The sequence below is a fragment of the Gorilla gorilla genome, chromosome 4 (genome assembly GCF_029281585.2).
Source record: "Gorilla gorilla gorilla isolate KB3781 chromosome 4, NHGRI_mGorGor1-v2.1_pri, whole genome shotgun sequence".
Taxonomy (NCBI): domain Eukaryota; kingdom Metazoa; phylum Chordata; class Mammalia; order Primates; family Hominidae; genus Gorilla; species Gorilla gorilla.
Genome location: NC_073228.2, coordinates 176,838,982 through 176,854,119, shown reverse-complemented (window position 1 = coordinate 176,854,119; position 15,138 = coordinate 176,838,982). Strand labels below are relative to the sequence as shown.

Sequence of the window (15,138 nt, the reverse complement as noted above, 5' to 3'; positions counted from 1 at the left end):
TAAACGAGTTAAAATATGTGAAACATTAAGAATAATATCTGTGGTCTGGGTGTGGTGGCTCACGCCTGTAATCCTAGCACTTTGGGAGGCCAAGGCGGGTGGATCACTTGAGGTCAGGAGTTCGAGACCAGCTTGACCAACATGGGGAAACCCCATCTCTACTAAAAATACAAAAATTAGCTGGGCATGGTGGTGCATGCCTGTAATCTCAACTACCTGGGAGGCTGAGGCAGGAGAATCACTTGAACCCCGGAGGTGGAAGTTGCAGTGAGCCGCGATCACACCATTGCACTCCAGCCTGGGTGACAAGAGCAGAACTACATCTCAAACAAACAAACAAAAAGAGGCCAGGCACGGTGGCTCACACCTGTAATCCCAGCACTTTGGGGAGGCTGACGCATGTGGATCACCTGAGGTTAGGAGTTCGAGACCAGCTTGACCAACATGGTGAAACTCCATCTCTACTAAAAATACAAAAAATTAGCCAGGCGTGGTGGCGCATGTCTGTAATCCCAGCTACTCGGGAGGCTGAGACAGGAGAATCGCTTGAACCCAGGAGTCGGAGGTTGCAGTGAGCCAAGCTCGTGCCACTGCACTCCAGCCTGGGCAACAGAACAAGACTCTGTCTCAAAAAAAAAAAAAGTTAACATCCGTATGTGGAACTGCTATGTGTTAGGTATTATTGTTAGCCACAGGACTGATAATAATGATGAAAAAGTAGGAAAAAAAAAACACAGCTGTAAGCGGCTCCTAGGATCTCAGAAATGGGCAGCTTGGCTGTCAGGTGAGTGAGGGCTGGTTGGAGTCCCTGTAAACATACCAGCTGACGGGCAGCCAAGCTGTTGGAATGAGAGTAGGTTTGCTGTACTGTTGATCTGTTTATCCAGCTATAAAAGAGGGACAATATGTGTCCCACTTACTTCCTCGGATAATGTAATGTAAAGTACTTAATAAGCTGGGGGGGAGGGTGGTGCCGACAGCTATCCAAACCAGGGCCATTTACAATGGCTGCCCCTTACAGAGTCCTCCTCTTCCCTTGTCCACCCTTAAGAGTGGGTGCCCCTCAGGCCTGCAGCTTAGACAGCCTCTCCTCTCACTCTACACACATTCTTCCTGGCCCTTATCCACACCCACAGCTTCCATTATCTCTGCATTGGTGCCCACATTCTAACCTCCAGCCTGGTCCTTCTTAACCTCCAGGCCCAAATAACAATTGCCCACTGGGGGTGTCCCCGCGTGGACACCTCAGGTCCCTGCAACTCTTTGTCCACAGCTGGACTCCACTGTGTCCCTAAGCTTGAAACCATCTTTGCAAAGATTATGATCGTGACAGAAATCCAGCATTGCTGACTCCATCTTGCTTCTAACCTCACCAGCTGACCATCTTTGCTCATTCCTGTGTATAGGGCAAGAAAACTATGGGAGGAATTTAGTTTATAGTTTAACTTTAAACAAAGATAACGAACCTCTTCATCACACAGGGACTAAACTGCCTTCATAAAACTAACAGATTAACCACAAGGTCAGAATTATGGTCCAGGAGTCATGTAGCTGGAGGTCACAAGATTTGTAACCCCCTCAATTGTTCCTATAGATAACGTCACTATCGTAGAACCTACGACTGGTGTTTGAGGTATCTTTCAGACCTTGTATTTTGATGGACCAGCTGGCGCCACTCAGATGGGCAACCCATAACCCAGAAACTGACCCAACTGGTCTTGTGACCCCCACCCACGAACTGACTTAGTGCAAGAAGACAACTTCAACCCTTTATAATTTCATCCCCAACTCAGTCAGCACTACCCATTCCCTAGCCACCTGCCCACCCAGCTTTCCTTTAAAAACTCTAGCCTCAGAGGGCCAGGCACGGTGGCTCACGCTTGTAATCCCAGCACTTTGGGAGGCTGAGGTGGGCGGATCACGAGGTCCGGAGATCGAGACTATCCTGGCTAACACGGTGAAACCCCGTCTCTACTAAAAATACAAAAAAATTAGCTGGGAGTGGCGGCGGGCGCCTGTAGTCCCAGCTACTTGGGAGGCTGAGGCAGGAGAATGGTGTGAACCCGGGATCAGTAAGCTGAGATCGCACCACTGCACTCCAGCCTGGGTGACAGAGCAAGACTCCGTCTCAAAAACAAAAGAAAACAAAACAAAACAAAAAAACTCTAGCCTCAGCAGGGCGCAGTGGCTGACACCTGTAATCCCAGCACTTTGGGAGGCCAAGGTGGGCAGATCGCGAAGTCAAGAGATCAAGACCATCCTGGCCTACACGGTGAAACCCCGTCTCTACTAAAAGTACAAAAATTAGCTGTGTGTGGTGGTGCACACCTGCAGTCTCAGCTACGCAGGAGGCTGAGGCAGGAGAATCGCTTGAACCCAGGAAGCAGCGGTTGCAGTGAGCTGAGATCGCACCATGCACTCCAGCCTGGTGACAGAGTGAGAATCTGTCTCAAAAATAAAATTAAAATAAATAAAATAAAATAACTCTAGCCTCTGAATTCTCGGGGAGGCAGATTTGAGAATGATTTCCAGTCCTTCTGCTTGGCTGGCATTTTGATTATTAAATTCTTTCTCGGCCGGGTGCTGTGGCTCACGCCTGTAATCCCAGCACTTTGGGAGGCCAAGGCAGGCAGATCACGAGGTCAGGAGATCGAGCCCATCCTGGCTAATGGGGTGAAACCCCATCTCTACTAAAAATACAAAAAAGTCAGGCGTGGTGGCAGGCGCCTGTAGTTCCAGCTACTCAGGAGGCTGAGGCAGGAGAATGGCGTGAACCCAGAAGGCAGAGCTTGCAGTGAGCGGAGCTTGCACCACTGCACTCCAGCCTGGGCGACAGAGCGAGTCTCCATCTCAAAAAAAAAAAAAAAAAATTATTTCTCTGCTGCAACGCTTTGGCTGTTCTCAGTGCATTGGCATTTCTGGGCAGCAGGCAAGAAGAACCCATCAGGCTATAACAAGTTTGTTGTATCCCCTGTGCCTCCATCCTAGTAAAGGGCTCCATCACTCAGTCGGAACCTGGTGTAATTCTCAACTCCTCCCTGTCCCTTACTGCCCCCACATAACTAATCACTCACGGAAGTTTATGTGTATTAACTAATAATTATGGCCCCATTGTAGCTTCTTCTCCTAATTCATTTCCATTACCACACTCCAGGACACCTATCTCTCCTGGACTCCTGCAACAATTTCACAGGTCTACTGGAAATACCTCAGACACTCCTCTCTGCTAAACTCTTTTTTAATTTTTTTATAATTTTTTTGAGATGGAGTCTCACTCTGTCCTCCAGGCTAGAGTGCAATGGCATGATCTCAGCTCGCTACAACCTCCGTCTCCCAGATACAAGCGATTCTCCTACCTCAGCCTCCCGAGTAGCTGGGATTACGGGTGCATACCACCATGCCTGGCTAATTTTTGCATTTTTAGTAGAGACGGGGTTTCGTCATATTGGCCAAGCTGGTCTCAAACTCCTGACCTCAGGTGATCCTCCGGTTTCGGCCTTCCAGAAGTGCTGGGATTACAGGTGTGAGCCACTGTGCCCGATCCTCTCTGCTAAGCTCTTACTCAACCTTGGGGTTTACCCTTAAAGGTCATTTCCTACAATAACCTTTCCTCCCACCACCAGTTTAATGTTTCTAGTGCTTACTCTTACCTAGCAACCTGTACTTCCCTAAGACACAGCACCTTGCTCCCTTGGGGTCCACCCAACAGAAGCACCAGCAGCACCTGGGAGCTTGTTGGAAATACAGAATCATTGCTACCATCTTGATTTAATCAGAATCTGTTAAAACACAATCCCCAGGCAATCTGGACGTTACCATTTGAGAAGCACTGGTGTAGCATAAATAACCATTCATTATTACTGTTTAATTCTCTTCCCTGCTAAACTCTAGGCTGCAGGAGTTCAGGTTGCTGAGTCTTTTTGCTCAAGCAGCTAACATCAGGACAAAAAACAGGAGCTGAAAATACCTGTGCAACCTGGTTGAATCTGGCTGAACTACTTTTTCAACCTGTTGTTGAAAAGCGTCTGCAGCTTGGACAAAGTCACACTTAGCTTCTTAACTCACCCTTCCTCAAATACAGGCTTACTTTGACAAAATATCTACTCTGCTTGTTCTGTTTTGGAGTGGCAACCCACAGTAGTACCGCACTGTGGACGGTGTAAAGAAACGATGGAAACCATGTCAACATCCTGACAGAAACTGAAATGGAATCTTGATTGGATTCATGGTGGTGGCAGTATTAGCTGCTGAGCATCCTCAGCTACTGGAATATCCCCTTCTTTTGGAGCTGGCTTGGGGGCAGTGGGAGTTGGGAAAAGAGGGCCAATACATTTCACTGAGATGGGATTCTAACTGAAGCAGGGACAGCCTGAAAGAAAGCTTTGCTTGGAGCAGCTGGGCATAGAAGAACAGTGGGGCTTTTTCTAACCGGTGTGGGACCCCAGAGCATTAATACCCTAGGCTTCCACTTTTCTATGTGGGAAGAATCAAAATCAATGCTCCCTTTTCATTTCCCCATGCTGTCACTGTGAGCACCTATACAAAAGGAGGTTAGAGTTTTATACACGGAATGATCAGTGCTCTGTCCCGCACAATGAAAACAATCACAATTTCTGTGTGAACTCACTGATTTTCATTGATTCATAATAGCTTCAATGTTTTAATAAATCTAGCTGACTTCATTTCCCCTGACCCTGAATAACTTTTTAAAAAAGTGTGTGTGTGTGCACTAAATTATATTTGAAGGAAGTACTAACACTTCTGACAATGATGCCCTCAAAAATATCTTTTTTTTTTCTGATTATAAAAGTAATACATGCTGTTTATGGAAAAGTTGGAAGACACAATATTGTAAAAGAAATAATCACTTTCGACATCTTGGTCTGTTTCCTACCAGGCTTTTTTCTATGTATAGTTGTTTAAAATCCTGTTTTATTTTTTTTCTTGTAACATAATATTCTGGCCATTATCTTTTGCTATTAAATTAACTTCCATTGTTTCTTTTTACTACGCTATTACATTTTCTTTGGAAAAAATGCTGAAAAGGAAAAAGAAAAATAAGATGACTTGTAATTACCATCTAGAGGCAAGCAATGTTAGTAATTTTGTTCTCTTTTCTGTCTCTTTTCTAGGCATATGTTTTGAAAACAAAATTGATTTTACTTCATTTGGATGCAGCAACATGATTTAAACAGCTCCTTACGTCGGCATTAGGTTATTTCTAGTCAACTGTACTGTGGTAAGTATTATTTACAATGTTTTATGTTGCGCTTTCCTTTGAAAATTATTTATTTTTCTGCAATTAATTTCATCCACTCAACTCTTGAGAGAAAGTTGAAATAAAAGGGCCGGGGGAAAAGTAACACATAACATTTGCTTTAGTCTCCATCTCCATTTTGTTGTTGTTGTTTTTGAAATGGAGTCTCACTGTGTTGCCCAGACTGGAGTGCAGCGGTGCAATCTTGGCTCACTGCAGCCTCCGCCTTCCAGGTTCGAGTGATTCTCCTGCCTCAGCCTCCCTAGTAGCTGGGATTACAGGCACCCACCACCATAGTGGGGTAATTTTTTTTTTTTTTTTTTTTGAGACAGAGTTTCACTCTTGTTGCTCAGGCTGGAGTGCAATGGCACCATTTCGGCTCACTGCAACCTCTGCCTCCTGGGTTCAAGCGATTCTCCTGCCTCAGCCTCCTGAGTAGCTGGGTCTACAAGCATGTGCCACCACGCCCGGCTAATTTTGTATTTTTAGTAGAGACGGGGTTTCTCCATGTTGGTCAGGCTGGTCTCAAACTCCTGACCTCAGGTGATCTGCCCACCTTGGCCTCCCAAAGTGCTGGGATTACAGGCATGAGCCACCGTGCCCGGCCAATTTTTGTATTTTTAGTAGAGATGGGGTTTCACCATGTTGGCCAGGCTGGTCTTGAACTCCCCACCTCAGGTGATCTGCCTGCCTTGGCCTCCCAAAGTGCTGGGATTATAGGTGTGAGCCATCGCGCCTGGCCTCCCTCTCCATTTTAAACACATATATTCTCCCAAACCAAAAAGAATTTTTGCATAGAGGATGGAGTATGAAACTGTTCTAAAATGTGTAGACATATATTTTTAAACATAATTTATGTTAATAAAGGAGCAAGTGACTCTTGCCAAATTTTTCATGATTCTTGGCAACAATTTTAAATCATTTCTCAAATTCTAAATTTACTTCAGCATGAGCAAACACCTACCGTTGCTTTAAAAAAAAAAAAAGGCTAAACAAAAAGGTGCTACTTTTGAAGCAACATCAAAGAAAAGATAAAATATTATTAAGTTGGGGTACTGACACACGTCTAGACATCATTATATGTTTAAAGAAAACAACAAAAACAGTGCTAAAAGAAACCAATCAATCCTTACACTTCATCTTCAAAATCATGCCAGAAATACTTCTATCCTGGTGTAAGAGTTGGTAGAACCTGGAAGGGCAGGAAGGGTGTGGTCCAGCCACTTAGGCTCTGGCTCTGAACTCAGGCCTGGGGGCCTAATAAGGGTGCCTTTTATTTTTCTGTAAACCTCTACCTCCAAGTACAAATGACTAATCAAAAGTGTAACCATAGGCCAGGCACAGTGGCTCACGCCTGTAATCCCAGCACTTTGGGAGGTCGAGGGTGGGCGGATCACCTGAGGTCAGGAGTTCAAGACCACCCTGACCAACATGGTGAAACCCCGTCTCTACCAAAAATACAAAAAATTAGCCAGGCGTGGAGGCAGCCTACTGTAATCCCAGCTACTTGGGAGGCTGAGGCAGAACTGCTTGAACCTGGGAGGTGGAGGCTGCAGTGAGCTGAGATCGTGCCATTGCACTCCAGCCTGGGCAACAAGAGCGAAACTCTGTCTCAAACAAAACAAAACACACAGAACCCGAAGTGTAACCCTACGTAGAAAAAAAAAAAATAACTTGGCTGTCCCTCTAGGTCCTATCTGAATAGAAAAGTACTGTCAGTGTACCCTGGGGATTTGGTCATTTATTTGGAAAATACTCTTGATGTATTATTATAATTCACAAATTACCTTCCCCGCCAAAATCTCATTTGGTAACAACCTCGTATAGTAGAAAAGGTATGCATTATCCCTATTTTACAGATGAAAACACTGAGAGTCAGAAATTAAATGATTTGCCCCGTTACACAGCTAGCGAGTGATGGGAGTAAGATGGCAAACCTAGGACCTCTGCTAATCTAGTGATTGTCCCAGGAGGCCACATCACGTTCGCCTGGAAGGGCTCTGGAGCGCAGGAACATTTTCGGTATCCTCTGAACGGGCTAAATGGAGGTCCTTCCAGTCTGGGCCCTGACAAACACTGGATGGAGTGAGGCAACGGGTAGGAAAATGTGATTCACCAACATCCATCTCCGATGCCTAATCATGGTGTTGACAAACAGTTCTGTTATTAAGGGTGAGGTGACGAGAGAATACGTGCCTGGGTTTAGGTATTAATGGCACTGAACCTTCTCAAGAATTTAATAAATGAAACAACTAGGGCTCAAGGGTGAAGTGACTTCCTGAGCAAAGGGAATTTACCGAGTTTCCTCTCATAAAACCTGAGCTGATTTCGTCATTCCCTCATTTCAACAATAGTATGATGGCAGGGCGCGGTGGCTCATGCCTGTAATCCCAGCACTTTCGGAGACCAAGGTGGGCGGATCACGAGGTCAGGAGACCAGCCTGACCAACATGGTGAAACCCTGTCTCTACTAAAAATACAAAAATTAGTCGGGCGCGGTGGCAGGTGCCTGTAATCTCAGCTACTCAGGAGGCTGAGGCAGGAGAATTGCTTGAACCCGGGAGGCAGAGGTTGCAGTGAGCTGAGATCGCGCCACTGCACTCCAGCCTGGGCGACAGCGTGAGACTCTGTCTCAAGAAAAAAAGAAAGAAAACATGGCTCTTACTCCCCTGTCTAGCTCTGACCAACTGCATTAAGCTGGGCGAGAAATTCTCCCTGTCTGGGCTCAGCTTCCTTATCCATAAAATGATGGGATTAGCCTATATCACCATAGCCCCTTCAACTTCAAATCATCAATGTTTCATGTATTCCATGAAATTAGCTAATGTGGCCCTCCTGCTGGAAACGTAAAGCATGGAGATGCCTAACAGACTGTGCAAAACAAAAGTAAAGAATGAAAAGAAATGAGAGCAGGAGAGTCACTTCAACTTGAAACTCACTTTGGTCATAAGAATAGCAAAGTAATGAGTTCAGACAGTTTGGGAGGAATAGAAAGTAGAAACTGCAAAACAGGAAATCCATTCTTGGCTGGCTGTCAAAAAGCCATGAGCTGGTGAAAATTTAGGTTCATTTTAATTTTTAATTTCTTAAAAGTAATAAAGCTCTCAAATTAGTGTATTGAGATGCCTGCTACTGAAATACAAAATTACTGTCTCCTGCCCCTGGCTCTTTAATCACTCTTGACTTCTTTAGTCCTATGTCTGAGGCTGTGATGGTTCCATCTCAGGAGCATTTGCTGCCTTGTTCTGCGGCTGGCAGGTAACCTTGAACAGCTCACCATGTTACCATCTTTAAGGACAATGCTCCAACACAACCTTATATTACAGTTCTATGTATACTAACCTTATCTCTCCAAATAGCTTGTGAACTTGCAGGGACTCCAAATTTACACGTCTTTGATCCCTCCAGTGCCTTGGCTGCAGTAGGCACTCAAATGGTTACTGAACGATTAAGAAACGCACTTACCAGTCTTTTCAGGCATCTCAAGCTACATGGCAGGGTTTATATACTCAACCTAAGTTTAGACTACAAAATCATTTTTTAAAAAGGCATTATGTAGCGATAGAAAAGCTTATAAAAATGAACTTTACAAACACCGAGCCCAGATTTCCATAGAAAGGAGGAAAATATTTATTCCAAAAGATGGCAGAAAGAAGAAATTCATCCTGAAAGTATAGTTTGGTGCGATTCTGTTGAGATGGCTCTTCCCTCTGAACGTGCTCTCCTACTGACCACCCCACTGGAGTCTTGTTTGTCTTGCAGCAGTTTCTAAACACTTCACTGATTCCCACGTGAGAAGGCAGGAGCCATCTTCAAATCCACAGATTCCAAGGAGAGAGTAACGTATCTCTCAGAAGAACAGCATCTTCTATCTCAGAAGAGTACATAATCGTTTTGTGGAGTCGGCACAGTTCAGGTTATGTAGGCACGTAATTCACCAAAGTGCAAAAAAGGCAAAGGAAAACACGCTGCATTGTAGAATAAGGCATTCAAATGTGCTGTTAACGTTTAAGGCAGCTAATGGCCAAAACAGGCAAGTCAAGAAAAGTGGTCTGGTTTGGAGGTGATTTTGCATCTAGAAGGCATTCTCTTCTCGTGACCTGCAAAACAAAACCATTCTGGTAACTGGTCCTCATACATTCCTCAGGAAGGCAAAAAGTTAACATCGAGAAAGTTAACCAAGCCAACACTTTAAAATGCATAGATGCTCAACAAAATATGAAACACAGGATAATCAACTTGGTGCAAGTTTGGCCAGGTTTTGCAGGGCTGTGGCAAAAGGTCCAGTAACCAAGGACACTGCTGAAATGAGGAGCACAAGTAACACTCTATGTTACAGAAAGCAGGAAGAATGAAGCTGACTGAGATTGATTGTGCTGGAATCTAATGAATTCACTGCAGTTTCAAGAGTCTGTATTTTTCCCTTCCCTCTTATAGCATGGAGGGGAGGTTCCACAGGCATGGTGAACTCTGCTCTGGGGCCAGGCTCCTGGGGAGCGGGCTCCTTGCATTGGTCTTGTACTGGAGGCTGCCCTGTAGCTTGCTCCCCGTTCTGGCTATCTCGAGTGTAGGTGACAAATGATGCTTTTCTTTTTCCAGCAGCTTAAATTCAACACCATCTTTTTTTTTGTTTCGTTTTATTTTTGTTTTTTTCGGACACAGGGTCTTGCTCTGCCATCCAGGCTGGAGTGCAGTGGCGTGATCTCGGCTCACTGCAGTCTCAATCTCCTGAGCCCAAATGATCCTCCCGTCTCAGCCTCCCAAGTAGCTGGAACTACAGGTGCACGCCAACACATTCGGCTAATTTTTATATTTTTTTGTAGAGACAGGGTTTCACCATGCTGCGCAGGTTGGGCTCTAACTCCTGGGCTCAAGCGTTCTGCCCACCCTTGCCTCCCAAAGTGCTGGGATTACAGGCATGAGCCATCATGCCCTAAACAGACTATATTTACAATGTACTAGGAAAACAACATCAGGCCAAGGAGTGGTAATTACCAGAGCTACTTGTTTCTTGTAGTAGTGTGAAAGCCTCATAATATCTTTCACTTAATCTAGGGATAATTTTCTGTTCTCTTCCTTAGGCCAGCAGAACAGCCTCTTTGTACAAGTATCAGTACCAGGCAGATTATAAATTTAGGCCAGGCGTGGTGGCTCACACCTGTAATCCCAGCACTTTGGGACGCCAAGGCGGGAAGATCGCCTGAGGCCAGCCTGGGCAACATAGCGAGACTCTCTACAGCATGATGACACACACCAGTAGTCCCAGCTACTCCAGAGGCTGAGGCGGGAGGATCACTAGAGCTCAGGAGTTTGAGGTTACAGTGAGCTATGATCATGCCATTCTGCACCCCAGCCTAGGTGACAGAGCCTGACCCTGTCTCTAATCAATAAATAATATTTTTTTCAGACAGTCTCGCTCTCTCACCTGCCCTGGAGTGTAGTGGCCACAAACACAGCTCACTGCAGCCTCGACCTTCCGGACTCAAGCAATCTTCCTGCCTCAGCCTCCCAAGTAGCTGGGACTATAGGCCCACGCCATCATGCCCGGCTAATTTTTAAATTTTTCATAGAAATGGGGTCTTGCTATATTGCCCAGGCTGGTCTCAAACTCCTGGGCTCAGGTTTCCTCTTGCCTTGGCTTCCCAAAGTTCTGGGATTACAGGCATGAGCCATCACACCCAGCCAGTAAAATCAATTTTATCTGAGAATACTGAAGTAGTGAATACATATGGTTTGTCTGTTAATTTTCCATGAAGAGCACACTGATTAGACTTCTTCATAGTACAGGCATTTTGTGACAAAGAAACAATCAAAAAAGGGAAAAATAAGCCTTCACTTTTGAAAAACCATATACAAATGGGGGATAGTTTTCACTCAAGATCAATGATACCAGTTTAAAATAAATGTAGGCCAGGCACAATGGCTCACGTCTGTAATCCCAGCACTTTGGGAGGCCGAGGCAGGTGGATCACTTGAGGTCAGGAGTTCGAGATCAGCCTGGCCAGCGTGGTAAAACCCCATCTCTACTAAAAATACAAAAAAATTAGCCGGGCGTGGTGGTGCATGCCTGTAGTCCCAGCTACCTGGGAGGCTAAGGCAAGGAGAATGGCTTGAACCCAGGAGGCGGAGGTTGCAGTGAGCTGAGATCACACCATTGGACTCCAGCCTGGGTGACAGAGCAAGACTCCGTCTCAAAATAAATAAATAAATAAATAAAAGTAAATGTGCATTATGTTACATAGCAAAGGCATGTGGTTTGATTTTGGAATAAATTTTTATTTTTATTTATTTATTTATTCTTGGGACAGGGTCTTGCTCTGTCATCCAGGCTGGAGTAAATGCAGTGGCACCATCACCGCTCACTGCAAACACCACCTCCTGGGCTCAAGTTCCTTCCATCTCAGCCTCCCAAGTAGCTAGGACTACAGGCGTGTGCCACCATACCTGGCTGATTTTTGTATTTTTTGTTGTTGTTGTTGAGATGGGGTTTCACCATGTTACCCAGGCTGGTCTCAAAATTCTGGGCTTGAGCAATCTGCCCACCTCAACCTCCCAAAGCGCTGGGATTACAGGTGTGACCCACTGCGCCCGGCTGATTTTGGAGTAAATTAAGGAAGCTTTTTTTTTTTTTTTTTTTTGAGGCGGAGTCTCGCTCTCTCGCCCAGGCTGGATGGAGCGCAGTGGCGCGATCTCCACTCACTGCAAGCCCTGCCTCCCAGGTTCACGCCATTCTCCTGCCTCAGCCTCCCGAGTAGCTGGGACTACAGGCACCCGCCAGTATACCTGGCTAATATTTTGTATTTTTTAGTAGAGACGGAGTTTCATTGTGTTAGCCAGGGTGGTCTCAATCTCCTGACCTCGTGATCCGCGCGCCTTGTCCTCCCAAAGTGCTGGGATTACAGGCGTGAGCCACTTCGCCCGCCAGGAAGCCTGTATTCTTATCATCTTTGATAAGAAATAGCTGATTGGGAGTGGGGCTGAAGAACTTAATCAAAGGGTCCATGTTCTCATTTTGCACGTCTCAAAAAAAAAAAAAAAAAAGAGTCATAAGGTTACTATCAGATAAAACTGACAAAGGGTCGGATGCGGTGGCTCATGCCTGTAATCCCAGTACTTTGGGAGGCCATGATGGGTGGATCACTTGAGGTCAGGAGTTCGAGAACAGCCTGGCCAACATGATGTACCCCATCTCTACTAAAAAAAAAAAAAAAATACAAAAATTAGGCCGGGCACGGTGGCTCACGCCTGTAATCCCAGCACTTTGGGAAGCCGAGGCGGGCAGATCATGAGGTCAGGAGATCGAGACCATCCTGGCTAACACAGTGAAACCCCGTCTCTACTAAAAATACAAAAAATTAGCCAGGTGTGGTGGCGGGCACCTGTAGTCCCAGCTACTTGGGAGCCTGAGGCAGGAGAATGGCGTGAACCTGGGAGGCAGAGATTGCGGTGAGCGGAGATCGCACCACTGCACTCCAGTCTGGGCGATAGAGCAAGACTCCGTCTCAAATAAATAAATAAATAAATAAATACAAAAATTAGCCAGGCATGGTGGTGCATGCCTGTAGTCCCAGCTATACGGGAGGCTGAGGCAGGAGAATCACTTGAACCTGGGAGGTCAATGTTGCAATGAGCCAAGATTGCACCACTGCACTCCAGTCTGGGTGACAGAGCGAGATTCCATCTCAAACAAACAAACAAACAAAAACCTGCCAATGGGCCAGGTGCAGTGGCTCACACCTGTAATCTCAGCACTCTGGGAGGCGGGGAGGATCACCTGAGATCAGGAGTTCAAGACCATCCTGGCAAACATGGTGAAACCCCGTCTCTACTAAAAATACAAAAATTAGCCGGGTATGGTGGCACATTCCTGTAATCCCAGCTACTCGGGAGGCTGAGGCACGATAATCACTTGAACCCAGGAGGCGGAGTGTGCAGTAAGCCAAGATCATGCCACTGTACTCCAGCCTGGGCAACAGAGTGAGACTCTGTCTCAAAAAAAAACACAAAAAACTGACAATGAAGATAACATAAAAATATTAAGTCTAGAACCAAGAAATCTGTTCGGGGAAAAGTAAGTGAATATTCTTCTTAAACGATATATTAGGCTTAATTTTTATCTGTTTAAAAATTTTAGATAAATTTGCAAAGTAATTCCTTCTTTACTATGATATGTAAGGCTATATATTGTAGGAGATTAAATACAAGGAGTTAAGCATGTATTTAACAATTCAAGGCAATGTACCAAATGAATGGCAAAAACTGGAGAGCTAAATATGTTTAGAAAGAAAAGAAATCACTTTGAAACAAAGTAGCCAAGGAAGGAAGTGCTACGATTTGCCAGCTGGGCACTGAAAGAGAAAGCATCAGAAAGAATTAAGAGAGAATGGGTGAACTGAGGCAAGAAAGCAGAAGGAATTTTCACGGGAGAGTGTATTTACTAAGTTGTTTTCTAAATTAATGAATGTAGTAGGGTAGTGAGAGTCAGGAAAAACCAAGTAAAGCTAATGAGGTCAAGAACAAGGGCCCACACCACTAGGGCCTGGAGGGGAAAGTAGTGAGAAGGAAGGCAGACTGGGGAGGGAAGGCCTCGACAGTCAAGTCAGAGCTGGACATGACCTGCAGGTTAGCCGTTCTTATCTGTTGTGGCTCATGGGACCGCTGGTGACCCGGCAAAAGTTGTGTGCTTACAACATTTTATATCGCATTTCAAGGGGCATGTACTCTCTACAATCAGAGACCTTAGGTTAAACAAAACAAAACAGAAAAGCAAAACAAAACAAAACAAAAAATCCTGCTGCAGGCCCCAGAGAACTACTGACAGTTTCTGAGGCAAGCTGATCTACTTCAGGAAGTGCTACACCAGGAAGATAAACAGGGTGGTATTCTGTAGATAGATGACGGTAGAGCCAGGGAGACCAGATGAGGAGCACCTGCCATAATTCAGAGCTGTAGTAAGTTGGGGCAGAAATCAGGGTGCCTGAAGGAGGAATGGAAAGGAAGGGCGGACACAAGAGACATAATGAGAGCAAATGGATTTGAGGAAGAGGAGAAAAAAGTTACGCGACAGGTTCTGACCCTGACAAGGAAAACTATGATATTGGGAACTGAAATGGAGACATGGCTGAATCTGAAATGGCAGCAGAATACCCAGCCAGAGTACTCAGAGTAAAATATTTACTTTTTAACCACACGACACCTTGCACTATTGAACTCCTCCCAAGTATGGCTTAATTCAACACCCCAACAGATCACAAACCCCTTTGGAGCCCAGTCTTCCCCTACTTCAGTACTATACACCTCACAAGCACTCAAGTATTTTAGGAATGCATAGAAAAACAGCTCCCACAGGGCAGAGGCCTAATTATCAATATCCTCTATTTCTTTCCTGGCCCGGACTTTATAATAAAACAGATAGCATTTCTATGCCTTCAGACTGTGGTCAACCATATCAGATCATCTACCAGGCAACAATGCCTTGCTAAACCAAGTAACTTCCAGGACACTGGGTCTGAAGCCGAAGCCACCCCTCCAAGGAGATTCCATGGTAGCAGCACACCCCACAAGGCTGTAGGAAAGTGAACATCAACAAAAACAGCAACCTTGACATTAGAGTCCCACATACATCTTAGGAAGTCACACTCAGGAATCTAAGGGAAGCAGACGAGGCTGGCAAAGCCAAGGATGGAGTGAGCACTGCTCTTAGGAGTACTGGACACGTTTATTTGCAGCCAATAAACATAACGTGCTGTAACTCAGCCTCTCATCAGGCTGTGGTTCGGTTCTTCAATTCAGGAAAGAAAATCATGACAGTTACATTGATTAAAGCAGCAAAAGATCGGCTATGTATTTAACGGTGTGTTCTTTGGATTGATTCCATTTCA

The 15,138-nt window shown here is 45.3% G+C and overlaps 1 protein-coding gene across 1 annotated transcript in view; it reads right to left on the bottom strand.

Moving 5' to 3' along the window:
* Positions 1–8,863: 8,863 nt before the first annotated feature.
* ATP6V0E1 (ATPase H+ transporting V0 subunit e1) overlaps positions 8,864–15,138 on the bottom strand; it is a 51,488-nt gene continuing 45,213 nt past the window's right edge. The window contains exon 4 of the mRNA XM_004043004.5: positions 8,864–9,357. The gene's annotated coding sequence lies outside the window, so the exon portion shown is untranslated. The remainder of the gene's footprint in view (positions 9,358–15,138) is intronic.